Source organism: Otolemur garnettii, unplaced genomic scaffold (genome assembly GCF_000181295.1).
Source record: "Otolemur garnettii isolate 467f Iridium unplaced genomic scaffold, OtoGar3 scaffold00010, whole genome shotgun sequence".
Taxonomy (NCBI): domain Eukaryota; kingdom Metazoa; phylum Chordata; class Mammalia; order Primates; family Galagidae; genus Otolemur; species Otolemur garnettii.
The window spans coordinates 25,580,163-25,592,684 of record NW_003852405.1 but is presented as its reverse complement, the minus strand read 5'-3'; the positions used below and the strand labels follow the sequence as shown (position 1 = coordinate 25,592,684).

Genomic DNA, 12,522 nt, shown 5'->3' with positions numbered 1-12,522 from the left:
ATTGTTGTTTGGCGGGCCCGGGCTGGATTTGAACCCGCCACCTTAGGTGTATGTGGCTGGTGCCTTAGCCACTTGAGCCACAGGCACTGAGCCATCACAAAATATTTTTTAAAGCATTTGTTGGCATCAATAGATCATTCCAAGACTTAACTATAACATTTCACTAGGATTTTACAGCTGATGTTAGTCTACCCGAGGGAACAAAGTCGAGAGCTAGCAGCTCGGTCCTCTGCCTGTCTCCTGGACACCCCCACCCCCACCCCGTCCACCCCTGCCACCCTCATTCTCTGTCCCCTCCCTTCCCCTTCTCTCAGTGTTTGAACATCTGCTATATGTTACCGTTGGGTCTTCTCGCTTACATTTTCATTATTTCCTTTAATCTTGTCAATTCTTTGACCAGCTTATTACTGAGTAAAACAATCCAAAAGAACTTCACAGCCCTGAGCTCTGACTTCCAAGATGGGTTTTCCTCTCATTCCTTGGGCCAAGCTGTATCACGATTGTTCCTCAAAAACAAGGCAAGTGGATTCACCTGTCTACGTAGCTGTTGGATTCCTTTTTGTTTTTTAGTGTACTTCTCAAAAGCTAATATTTTTAGTAAGTTTTTTTTATATATACACAAAAACACTAATCTTCTGATTCTATATAAGCAGCATAGCCACAAATGGATATTGAACACTTGAAATGTAGCTAATATGACTGCAGTATGTTTTTGTTGGACAGAGCAATTAATAGGTACCTGTTTGCCTAAAAGGCTTTTTATTTTGGGTGTGTCTCCTCTTGTACCTCTTTTGTACATGCTTTAGTGAATTCCTTGGGTCAGGGACAATGTTTTATTTATTTCTATATTATTCATAGTGCTTAGGTACTCAAAAATATCTTAATTGGGCTGGGTGCAGTGGCTTACACCTGTAATCCTGGCTCTCTCGGAGGCCGAGGCCCATACATTGTCCTGAGCTCACAGGTTTGAAACTAGCCTGAGCTACTTGGGAGGCTGAGGCAAGAGAATTGCTTGAGCCTAAGAGTGGGAGGTTGCTGTGAGCAGTGACTTCACGGCACTCTACTGAGGGCGACAAAGTGAGACACTCTCTCAAGAAAAAAAAAGTAATAAAATAAAACAAATTTTTTAATTGAGAAGTGTGTTCAAGGTGAATTAGTAACAAAGTAACATTTTAAAATATATACTTCATTTATGAGACAGCAGCACTAGTGAAAACCTAAACTAGGGTGGCACCTGTGGCTCAAAGGAGTAGGGTGCTGGCCCCAAATACCGGAGGTGGTGGGTTCAAGCCTGGCCCTGGCCAAAAACTGCAAAAAACAAACCAATAACAACAACAAAAAACAAACAAACAAAGAAAACCTTAAATAGGTTTGTACAAACTTTGAGTTTGTAAATATCAAAAACAAAGAAGCGTCTGTATACATGCATAGTATGATGCTTACAGGAATACAGTCTTTAGTACTGAGTATATTTTTGAGTATACCGTAAGACTTAATTATAGCAAGCCCTGTTTACTGAACAGCGCCTTGGCTCAAAGGCCTTAATTCTCATTACATGATTTTGATAGTTCCTTAAATTACCTGCATGATAATAACCTATACCTAGGTCAGCTCATGTGGGCTTCTTGTCCCTCAAACTGGAGCTTCCTTCTTGAAATTCAGTGTTGAACCCAACGGATAGTGCCCTTTGCTTCCTTTGGTTTAAGAAGATGCTAGAGGATAATTATAAAGGCATCTATTTAAAAATCATGAGTAATGATGTCTTTAGCTACTTAGGAAATTTTTGTGATCTTGTCTTGTGTATTGCTTTTTCTAGTAATTAATTCCTCTTTGTGATTTTTAGCTTAACTATCAGGAGAAGAAAGTTGTATCCTCATAATGGGTAATGATGCTTTATTATAATGATATTTTACATGGACTTATACATCACATATGAAAATATGTTACTTTGTTGGTTGATATGTTTATCACTAACATTAAAATTTTTATTTAGGGCAGCGCCTTGGCTCAAAGGCATAGGGTGCCGGCCCCACATACTGGAGGTGGCGGTGGGTTCAAACCCAGCACCGGCCAAAAACTGCAAAAAAAAAAAAAAAAAGAAATTATTTATTTATATCTTGTCATATTAAAATTGGTGGCTTGGTTGCAGGAATCTTCATAAAGTGCCCTTCAAATTTCGATATGTGTGTGTATAGGTATTACTGTCTATATATATTCTTGCAGTCAAAATTTCTTATTCTCTATTTAGCATTTGCATATGTGTTTCTGATTTACCATTCTGTCTCTGTCTAATTTAGAAAAAAAAATTAGCAAATTCTATATTTAGTAGAAATTGAATTAAATACACAGTACAACTACAGGATGTATTTTTGCATATTCATTAGTTTTGAGGAGGAAAGAATTTGACTCAGAGTGCTGAGATTAGGCCGGGCGCAGTGGCTCACACCTGCAGTCCTAACGCTCCAGGAAGGTGAGGCAGGAGGATCACTTAAGATCAGGATTTTGAGACCAGCCTATCTCTACAAAAAAATTAGAAAGATTAGGTGAGTTTAGTGGCCCACACCTGTAGTCCCAGCTGCTTGAGCTCAGAAGACTGGGCCTTTCACTGGGGTAGCAGGGAGGACGCTGTCTTCCTCCCTTCCAAAAGAATATATTCTGTACTGTTACTAAATATTCTAGCGTTAAAACTTTGTAACTAAAGATTTGCTCAGAAAACTTATGCAGTTTGAATTGCGTTCAGTATTGATTAGAGGTTTCAAAGGCACTATTACTGAGGTTCACATCTCTAGTTTATATCACCTATCATTTTCTAACAATAAAGGTGTATCTCAGATCAAAGCATTGTTTTATCATACTTAATTCCTGAATGGTGTATAATCTTAAAATGAGAGTGTGGCACCACTGGAAATAAGTGAAAAGATTACGTTGGCATTTCATAATGCAGACAGTAGAGGGGTGTGTTATTTCTCTATTATTAGAGCAAATGAATAATGTTCCAGGAAAGGAGGAGGGGATGGTTTCTTACGGGGAGAAATATTTATGAATCTAATCTGGCATGTGTGTGGTAAAAAGTAAGAAAAACAGGCTGGGCGTAGTGGCTCATGCTTGTAATACTAGCACTTTGGAAGACCAAAGGTGGGAGGAGCGCTTGAAGCCAAGAGTTTTTAGTTTTTGAGATCAGCCTAGGCAGCATAGTGAGACCTCATCTCTACAAAATCAAAAATACATTGCATTGCCAGGCATGGTGGTATGCATCTGTAGTCCTAGTTTCTTGGGAGGATCATTTGAACCCCGTCATTGGAGACTATAATAAGCTATGATCGTGCCATTGCACTCCAGCCTGGGCAACAGGAGGGCGACCCCCATTTCTTTAAAAACAAAAAGTAATTCTGTAAGTATAATTCATGTATTTGCCATTTCAGTAGGAAGGAAATATTTTCCTCACTATCACATTGACCTAATTGCCTTTTTATAATACTTCTTTAAAATATCATCCTCTGAAAATATCTGGAGGAAAATCAATCTGCACGGATTTGAGTAAACATTTTATTTCTCTCTTTCTATTTAGCACTTGCAGATGTATATCTGAATTACCGTGCTGTCTCTATCTGGATGGCTGTCTCTCTCTTTGCTTATTTCTGTCCTCATTTTCTCTGTTGACTTAGAAAAAATATTAGTAAATTCTGTATTCAGTAGAAATATCTATGTCCATGGTTTTGGCTGCTGAGAAGTACTATAGCATGTAAATAAAGACACACTAACACAGGGAATTTTTTTACAACCTCTTGAAGTTATGTTTTTACCCATACTTAAGACAATTTTGTTGGTATTTATTCTGTATGAATATCTGATACTTTTAAATTCACCCTCTAAAAATCGAAATTTTTTTGGTAGACTAGACAAAAGAACTAAACTGTCAGTCCAGTTCAAGAGTAAAGAAGGGAGATGCAGCTGGTTCAGAGGAGAGGGTCTGGTTGGTGCATGTGAAATTCATGTCAGCAGTTTGACACTGCATTCTTTTGGGGTATCTGTTATCACTGAATAGGAAACTGTTTCAAATTGACAGGCGGACAGAATGTTGTGCTGAATGTGTAAATTGGAATTATCACATCTAGCAGTTCCCTTCACCAGGTGCCGGCTTGGAGCTCGGTTCTGCACTGATGTCGAGAGAGTGCCAGGAATAGTTTTATTTGCTAATTATCCCTCATCTCTTCCCCTGTCTAGTTTTTTTAGTGAACAGCCTGCCCAGGTGTTTTTAGGAACGCCGTGCAGGGCAGTGTTAAGACTGCAGGTGCTTACGTGGTAAGAGGATGCCGTAGCACGCACTGGAGGCACCTCCGTCCATCTGCAGGAAGCAGGTCATGGCTTTCAAGGGCTCTGACTCCCTCACGTACTGAGAACAATACTCGTTAGTATTTTCTTGGCCCAGATACACTGGTAAGGGCAAAAAAAGTGTGGGGATTGGTGTTTTTAAGAAAACTAAGACTTAATTAGTTTTAAGTTGATGTTGAAATCTCTTTAAAAACTTTATGATTTTGCAACCTATGTGAATCAGCAGCGAAATTTTCAAAGATTGTAAAAATATGGGCAAAAGCAAGGGTTTAAAGAAATAATAAAGATGATTTTTCTTTCTTTATGCATTCTGATCTTGCTGGAAGACTTTATGGCTGCATGAGATGATTGTTACGTTTTTATCTTTTAAAATTGTTTTCTAAGAAGTTCTTTTGTAATACAGTAAGTACTATAATGTTCAGTAACAAAATTTAGAATTATGTGCTTTACAAATTTATCTGGAAGGCTGTTGCTCAAAATTAATTTGTGCTGGAAGCATTTATTACAGTGTTACTTTCCTGGAAATTTAATAAGTTAGATCACAAAATTTTCCTTTACTTAGTTCTGTTAATTGTGTTTTCTTGACTATCATAAATATTTTTCTTAAGTGTTTTCTGGTCTGTCTTTTTGCCTATCCTGTGGGCAGTGAATTTTCTTAATACATTTTTCCATCATAGATTGCATTTTCATTTTCTGTTTTCTGATCGTCTTTGCATTATGGTGAGGTAATGAAGTGCTAAGTGCTCACAATGAAGAGTTTATGAAAAATTTTTATGGTTTTTCTCTAGCACTCTGAAAGCGGTCACAGCGTTTCTGTGGCTGGTTCCATTTCAGAGATGCTGCTGAGCGCTTCACAGGGTTTGTCCTGTCAGCTTTGATTTAAGATTAGGCATTGTAGTCATTTGTATCGACGTGGTCTCTGTTTCCTTTCACTGACATGCCCTGTAGTGAAATTACATTTGTATAAGTTTCTCGTGGGAATGGCAAAGGCCTCTAACTCAAAGGAAGCAAGTCTCCTGGCTCAAATCACGACCTCTTACCACCTATGAGGAATTGTGCCTATGCGTTTGTGTTTTCTGATTTAGTATAAAGTTGGGACGGTGCCTAAGTTTTATCACTGGCGATACTTGGAAATGAAATGTCAAACATTTATTCATTGGTAATTATTGAACATCTGCCAGAACATGAGCCGTGTGCCCAGACTGTGCTGTGTGCCAGGCGTGTTGATTGTCTTTAAGGAACTTAACAAAGGTGATGGCACCTTAGGACCAGGGAACTAGAGACAGCCGCATTTGTGGTCCAGCAGCTGAAGCTGCAAGAGCAGACACACCTGAATGAGCAAGAATTGGCCAGAAGAGGAAGGATGAGGAAAGGAGTCTAGGAGAGACAGCGAGTGTGCAAAAATACTGCTCTATAAACCGAGGTCAGTTGCACACCCTTCAGGTCTGTGCACTGTGGGGTGTGGAAAGACCACTCCGGTGGATGAGTTAAAATTCATCACATAACGAGACAGATGACCCTCAAATACTTCCTAAGGGGATTGTAGATTTTTGTTCTAGAAGTATGTCTTTGGGTTGATGGTGTGGATTATTGAAAACAATAACAATGTTTGACAAATTCCAGTGGGGCCAGGTAATTAACAGGTGACGTAGGCAGGTTATGAAAAAATGAAACAAAAATGGGAAAGTGTGTGCTTGTCTAAAGTAGCCAGAGGCCACTCGGCTTCAGATGTTTATTTTGCCATTATTTTGGTATGTTTCCGTGTCAGTTGAGCTGATTTTTTTTTTCTTCCTAAGAAAGTCAGAAATTGGATTTGAATGTTGTAACTCCATATTTTGAAATGTTGGCAGACGGACACCAAACATAAATTTAGCCGCTGACAGGACAAGTGAAATATCCCCATCAGCTGAATTCATCCTTTGGTCTGTCCATTGGTGCCCTTTAGAAACAAAGTAAGACTTTGTCATGCAGGTGAGGGAGAATGAGAGACCAGGAAAAAATCACATGAGATTTGATAGAAAGGAACAAATTGGTGAGATTTCAGAAGTGGAATTCAGAGGGAGAATTGATGGAATTTGGTAAATCACTGATGAGAGAAAGCGTGGTTTTTTCAGCTTTGGTGGGAGGAACGGGGACTAATGGATGTCTTGGAATAAAGTAAACTAGAATCTCTCCCAGGGATCCGGGGGGAGCCATATTCCCTGGCTGGGTCCCTGTGAGTTTAGAAGATGATGTGAAAACTGCTCAGATCCAAACCTGGGGCAGCCGGAGTTTCTGGGACTCTTTACTTGCTTAGTTATTTGATCTGCCTGCTTCTCCCTTTAGTCCCTTCTGCTCAGTCTCTCCTTATTTTCCACCCTGTCCCCCAGTTTTGTTGGAAGCTTTCTAATGGACTCAGCTTTCCTCTTTAGCCCATCAGCTCCGGCTCTTGCTCTCACTCCGGAGTTGTTCTGTTTCTCAGCTGAAATCTTGAGAACGGGAGAAAGTCGTGGGCTTTTCATGAATGAAGCCGCATCATACTTGCATTGTCTGTTCTCGGGATCATGGACTGACCTTTGAGTCACAGACCCATAGCTTTCTCAGCGAACTGTGTCTGACTGCTGGGTGGCCCTCGGTCAAGTTGGCTTTGCCCTCAGCGGTGCCTGTGAGCAGATCGTTTGAGTTAGAATGAACTCAGCACTAGCAGAAATGGCAATTTATGTCTAGATCTGGTGAATGTCAGGAGTCAGGTGGATTATGAATTCACCAAGATAAAAGATACAAGAAGAGAAGTGGGTTTGATAGATAATTTGGGAGGTCAGTTTAATGAAGTTAGTGCCATGAAAAATAAAAGTAATAGTGGTGATATGCTAAGACTTGTCACTGGGGCATTCTTAATTACAGAATCAAAAAAGATTCTTAGGGCCTTAGTATTCCATAGTTAGGGCTGCTTTAATCCTTAAATAATAAACATGAATAACATTTGAGATGCTTTTATTATAGGTATATAGAAAATAACTTGATTCTCTGTCTAATTTGTATGTTTAATTTAAATTTAAAAGCAATAGCCACCCTTTGCTGGACCCTTACTAGATATGAAACACTATAGTTGGTTTTTTTATTTGTTTGTTTTTTTAAAGACAGAGCCTTACTCTGTTGCCCAGACTAGAGCGCCATGTCATCACCCTAGCCCACAGCAGCCTCAGAGTCCTAGGTTCAAGCGATCCTCCTGCCTCAGCCTCCCGACTAGCTGGGATTACAGGTGCCTTCCACACATCTGGCCAATTTTTCTATTTATAGTAGACATGGGGTCTTGCTATTGCTCAAGCTGGTCTCCAACTCTGGAGCTCAAGTGATCCTCCCTCCTGGGCCTCCCAGGGTGCTGTGATTACAGACATGAGCTACTGTGCCCAGACTTATACTAGGTGCTTTTTATTCAGTGCTCTGGGCATACCACCTATTCAGTTCATACATGATATACTGTTTCTAAGTTTAGTAGCTGAGGAAGCTGGTGCACAGTTAGGTGACTTAGGGTTAAATCAGTAACGTAGTGATGAGATGTATTTTCAGGAACATCTGACACAAAATTTGTATAATGACAAAAATCTATTTTTAGTTTTGAAATATTTCTAGATGCTTATACTGTGGTGTCTGTGATTTAACCATCCATAATTTAAGCAGTGCATATATGTAAAAAGAAAGTGGCTTGAAAGATTGATAAATGGATAGATCACTGTTAACACTCAAGCGAGGTCTGCTTGGGCCAGGCCTTACTCCACGCTGCCAACTGAGGAAATGAAAGATGGAGCATTCAACATATGCTTCTGTCTCTGGGGCCAGACATCTTTCTTAACTCTGTTTTAATTGTGTTGACTTTGTGTTTTGGCACTGCATAGACATCTCAGCAGAAAACCCTTTATCAGCCCACAGATGGTTCTTTTTGGTGGGAACTTTCATGTCATACCAGCTTCTCTCACATTCACCATCCATTAACAGCTTGCGTGTGAAAAGGGTTTGTTCCTTATCAGGGAACATGTAATTAAAAGATTATATAGCGAATACTTCACTATTATTTATTTTACCTTTCCAAGATTTTTGTATATGATGATATTGAAATGGTATTGGATAAATGAAGACATTTTTAAACTCCCTTGTGAGAGAGTTTTAGAGAGAATATCATTGGTTGTTCATGCCAGTGATACATCTGTGTACATCTTGGTATTGTTTTCATGTTTACACAGCAATTAATGTTCTTTACCCTGATTGCTAACAACTAAATCTTTATTGTTACATTGATGTTTTTAGAAAGGCCCTTGAAAATGTCTGAGGATTCTTTTTATCTCAGATGAGAAATTAGAATTATGGTTAGTTGGGATTAGGGAAATAAGAATTTATAAAGATTACTGCATTTGGACCAATGGAGAAAAACCTGGAAATAGGGAGGATAAAAGTTAAATATTATATAATACCTCTGAGGTATAAACAGTTCTAGATGCTGAAATTTATTATTACTCTCTTGGGATGATAGCAGTGTTGGTGTACATTGAGGCTACTTATAGACAATTTGAAATGTTCTATATGGCAGACCAACAACACTTAGAACACACAGCTAATCAGTCAGCCAGTAGTACCCTCCTTGATTTGATTCATTTATGAAGTCGTTTTGTTATTTCATTCAGCAAACGCTGTATTTCTAAAGATTTTTTTTTTTTTAATTGTTGGTGATGTAAAGAACTAAAACGCAGATTGGACATTGTTTTAACTATTCCCAGAAAATTCCTCTTAGGGCAAGAACACACGTGGCGTAACATATTGAGAACCAGGGCTTGAGACAGTGTAATTCCTTTCTCTTATCTTTGCTGCCTTCCCAAACACAGCCCATCTCCTCCTCTCTTCACATTCAGCTCTGACAGACAGAGCAGGACCAGTGTTGTGATTTGATGTTCTTCCTAAATTATCGGAATTGGGGATGATTTACTTACACATTCCAGACAGTGAAAATTTAGCAACCAATGATAGCATGCAGAAAAGTCCTGAGGAAAAAAATCACTAGCAAAACTTACACATAAAAAAACACGTGAAATAAACTGCGGCCACCTTTATCATTGTTTGCCCAGATGAAATACACTTTGCCATTTGCAATTTAGATTTGTTTATTTATAACTTATTCATTTGTTTTCTATTGGTTGTGTTTTATTTTCAGCCTGCCCTGGATTTTTACTTCAACATGCCGTGGAATTTATAATCATAGAATGTGATCCGTTATTTTTCTACATGTTGGAAACTGTTGACTGAATAAATATAATTTTGATATGGACCTAGGAAATTAATTATCCAGAGTTTAAGTAATTATGTTTGAACACTCGGATTATTTTGATAATTAGTAAGAAAGATTAAGAAGGTGCTACTAATAAAAGTTAAAAATAATGGACAAGTTTAAGATAGAAAGAAAACTTGTCACTGAGTTTTATATTTTAATAATTAAAGCATCAAACTATTTTATAAGATCTGCCACCTTAATTCTGACATAACTGTGTATAAATGTTCTTGTGAAAAGTAATTGTTTAAGTCATTGCATTATTTTAACGTTATTATTTCTGTCTCTATTGTGTAGTAGTTTTTGACATACAAATGTTCCTTTTTTTCACCTTTAAGTGATTAGAAATTCTTATAGAGGTAAAAATCACAAAATAAAACTTTTAATGTTATTTGGTAAAGACTCATTTCCTTTTTATCATTTGGATTTTAATCTTGTGTGGGGCTTCTTAATGCATAAAATAAAAGAATTTTTAATGACTTTAATGTTCTGAGCAGATTCAGACGTAATAGAAAATTAGGAAGAAAATTAAAAAATAATTAAAAAATTTTCTTCTAGAAACTACATTTTCTTAGAACATTTCAGTGACTTTACATTTTCTTAGAACATTTCAGTGACTTTTTCATAAACTTTGTTGGTTTTCTACAGTTTAAAGACTAAATAACATGTAGTTGTACTTTGAGGTCTGTTTTAAAGAGTATATTACAGCTGACTGGGTGCCCATAGCACAGTGGTTACCGTGCCGGCCACATACACCAAGGCTGGTGGGTGCAAACCTGACCCAGGTCAGCTAACCAGCAATGACAACTGCAACAAAAAAGAGCTGGGTGTTGTGACATGTGCTGTAGTCCCAGCTCCTTGGGAGACTCAGACAAGCGAATCACTTAAGCCTGAGAGTTTGAGGTTGCTGTGAGCTATGACACCATGGCACGCTACCAAGGGCAACATAGTGAGACTCTGTCTCAAAAAAAAAAAGGAATGTATTATAGCCTTAAATGTGCCATATTTTTAGCAAAGTTTTCTTTTTTTAATCTGCAAATGAAAGTTGTACATATTCATGGGGTACATAGGGATATTTTGATACATATGATGTATAGTAATTGCCTGGAATGTTTTGTAATCTTACACTGTATAAGTTCAGTCTCTGAATCTCTATGGTAGCGGGGACGATAGACCATGGTAACAGGGTACAGAAGGTGTTCTGAGAAAACGTGATTTCTGCAAACCCAGGATTTGGGCTTTTGTTCTCATTCTAGGTCAGATTTCTCCAGTTCAGGGTTCCTCATCTTAAAAATTAAGCAATTAGATTGGAAGGTTGATAACAATGCTGACTCTAAATTGGGACCTAAAGTTAGTCTACTACAGAACAATAGGGTGTTTGCTTCTAACTTAAAAAATCTACTTGCCTTTAGTTTTCCTTTTATTCATTATTGGTTTTCATTCTATCTCATAAATGCGCTTTCACCATGTAATAGGCGATTGTCTTAAGTACAGCAGCGTCTTCTGATCGCCTGACTTTTATTTTTTTGATAATCTTTATTTTATGTCCTTAGCTTCAGGATATGTACATGTTTCGCTGACATTTTAGTATGATGATAAAGCCGCCAAGTATTTTGTCATAGCTAGTTTTGCAAAGGCTTTTAATGATTTCAGTAACATCAAATCTCTTAAAGAAACTCATCTGCCATAACAGTTGTCAGAATGTCACGGCAGGTTCCATATGTCTGATTAAAGGTGTCGCTGCGCAGTGTTATACCCAGAGAAATTTACATTTTCTTGATTCTGTCAGTATCACTTCTAAAATATCTGTTAACATTTGAAAGTTTCCTTCACCAACAAACACATAAATACACTTGGTGTAACCTTAACTTGAACATTTTCATCGTGGGGTTTTTTTTTTTTTTTTTTGTCGTAAGAGAATTTCGACTTACTGTTTTTTTCCCTTAACTATTTTTGTCATCATAAAATATGGCAGAAGAGAACGTATAAAAAAAGAAATTCTGCTTTTACCCTGGAATTTTGTTTCACTTGGCAAAGTCAAAACTAGCACAATTTGTAAAAGAAAATTAATCTGGTGAAATACCAGGTTATAAAGTGGACTCTGTGGATGTGAGTCATTGAGGAATTCTTTCAGAGAGACTAAGAGATGGGAGAGAACAAACTTTTTAAGGTTAGTAAATAGATACTTTTCAAGAATAGATGAAGCATCCTGCTTTTCCACGATCCTTATTGTTAAATTCCTGAGGGAAAACCCCAGCCACTCCATAATAAGCCAGCCCCCCCCCCTTTTATTTAGCAACGTTTGCCTCCTTTTTAATTTGTTGCCTGTAAATTTTGAACTTCTCTTGGCACCCAGTAGCCTCTGTCGACTCTGACATTCTAAGTACTCTTTCCAGTTAGCGAAGAGCTCTGTATTGATACCTAATAGGAAGAGAACAAGTAGATCTTGGTTCAGAGCTACGTTGTAGCTTCATGAGAACAGGGACAGTGTCTTCTGCCAGAATATATCCCTAGACCTCAGGAAAGTGCCAGGCACAACAGATCTTTTTATTTATTTTATTTATTTATTTTTTTTAGACGAAGCCTCAAGCTATTCCCCTGGGTAGAGTGCCGTGGCATCACAGCTCACAGCAACCTCCAACTCCTGGGCTCAAGCGAGTCTCCTGTCTCAGCCTCCCAATTAGCTGGGACTACAGGCGCCTGCCACAACCCCCGGCCATTTTTTGGTTGCAGCCATCATTGTTGTTTGGCGGGCCCAGGCTGGGGATTTGAACCCGCCACCTTAGGTGTATGTGGCTGGCGCCTTAGCCGATTGAGCCACAGGTGCCGAGCCTAGTTTTTCTATTTTTAGAAAAATAATGATTTGTGGTCTCGCTCTTACCTAGGTAGTTCTT

General features: G+C 38.3%; 1 protein-coding gene across 7 annotated transcripts in view; it reads left to right on the top strand.

The window, feature by feature from the left end:
• Nucleotides 1-12,522, top strand: part of ADGRL2 (adhesion G protein-coupled receptor L2) — a 206,000-nt gene that overhangs the window by 51,521 nt on the left and 141,957 nt on the right. The window lies entirely within an intron of this gene.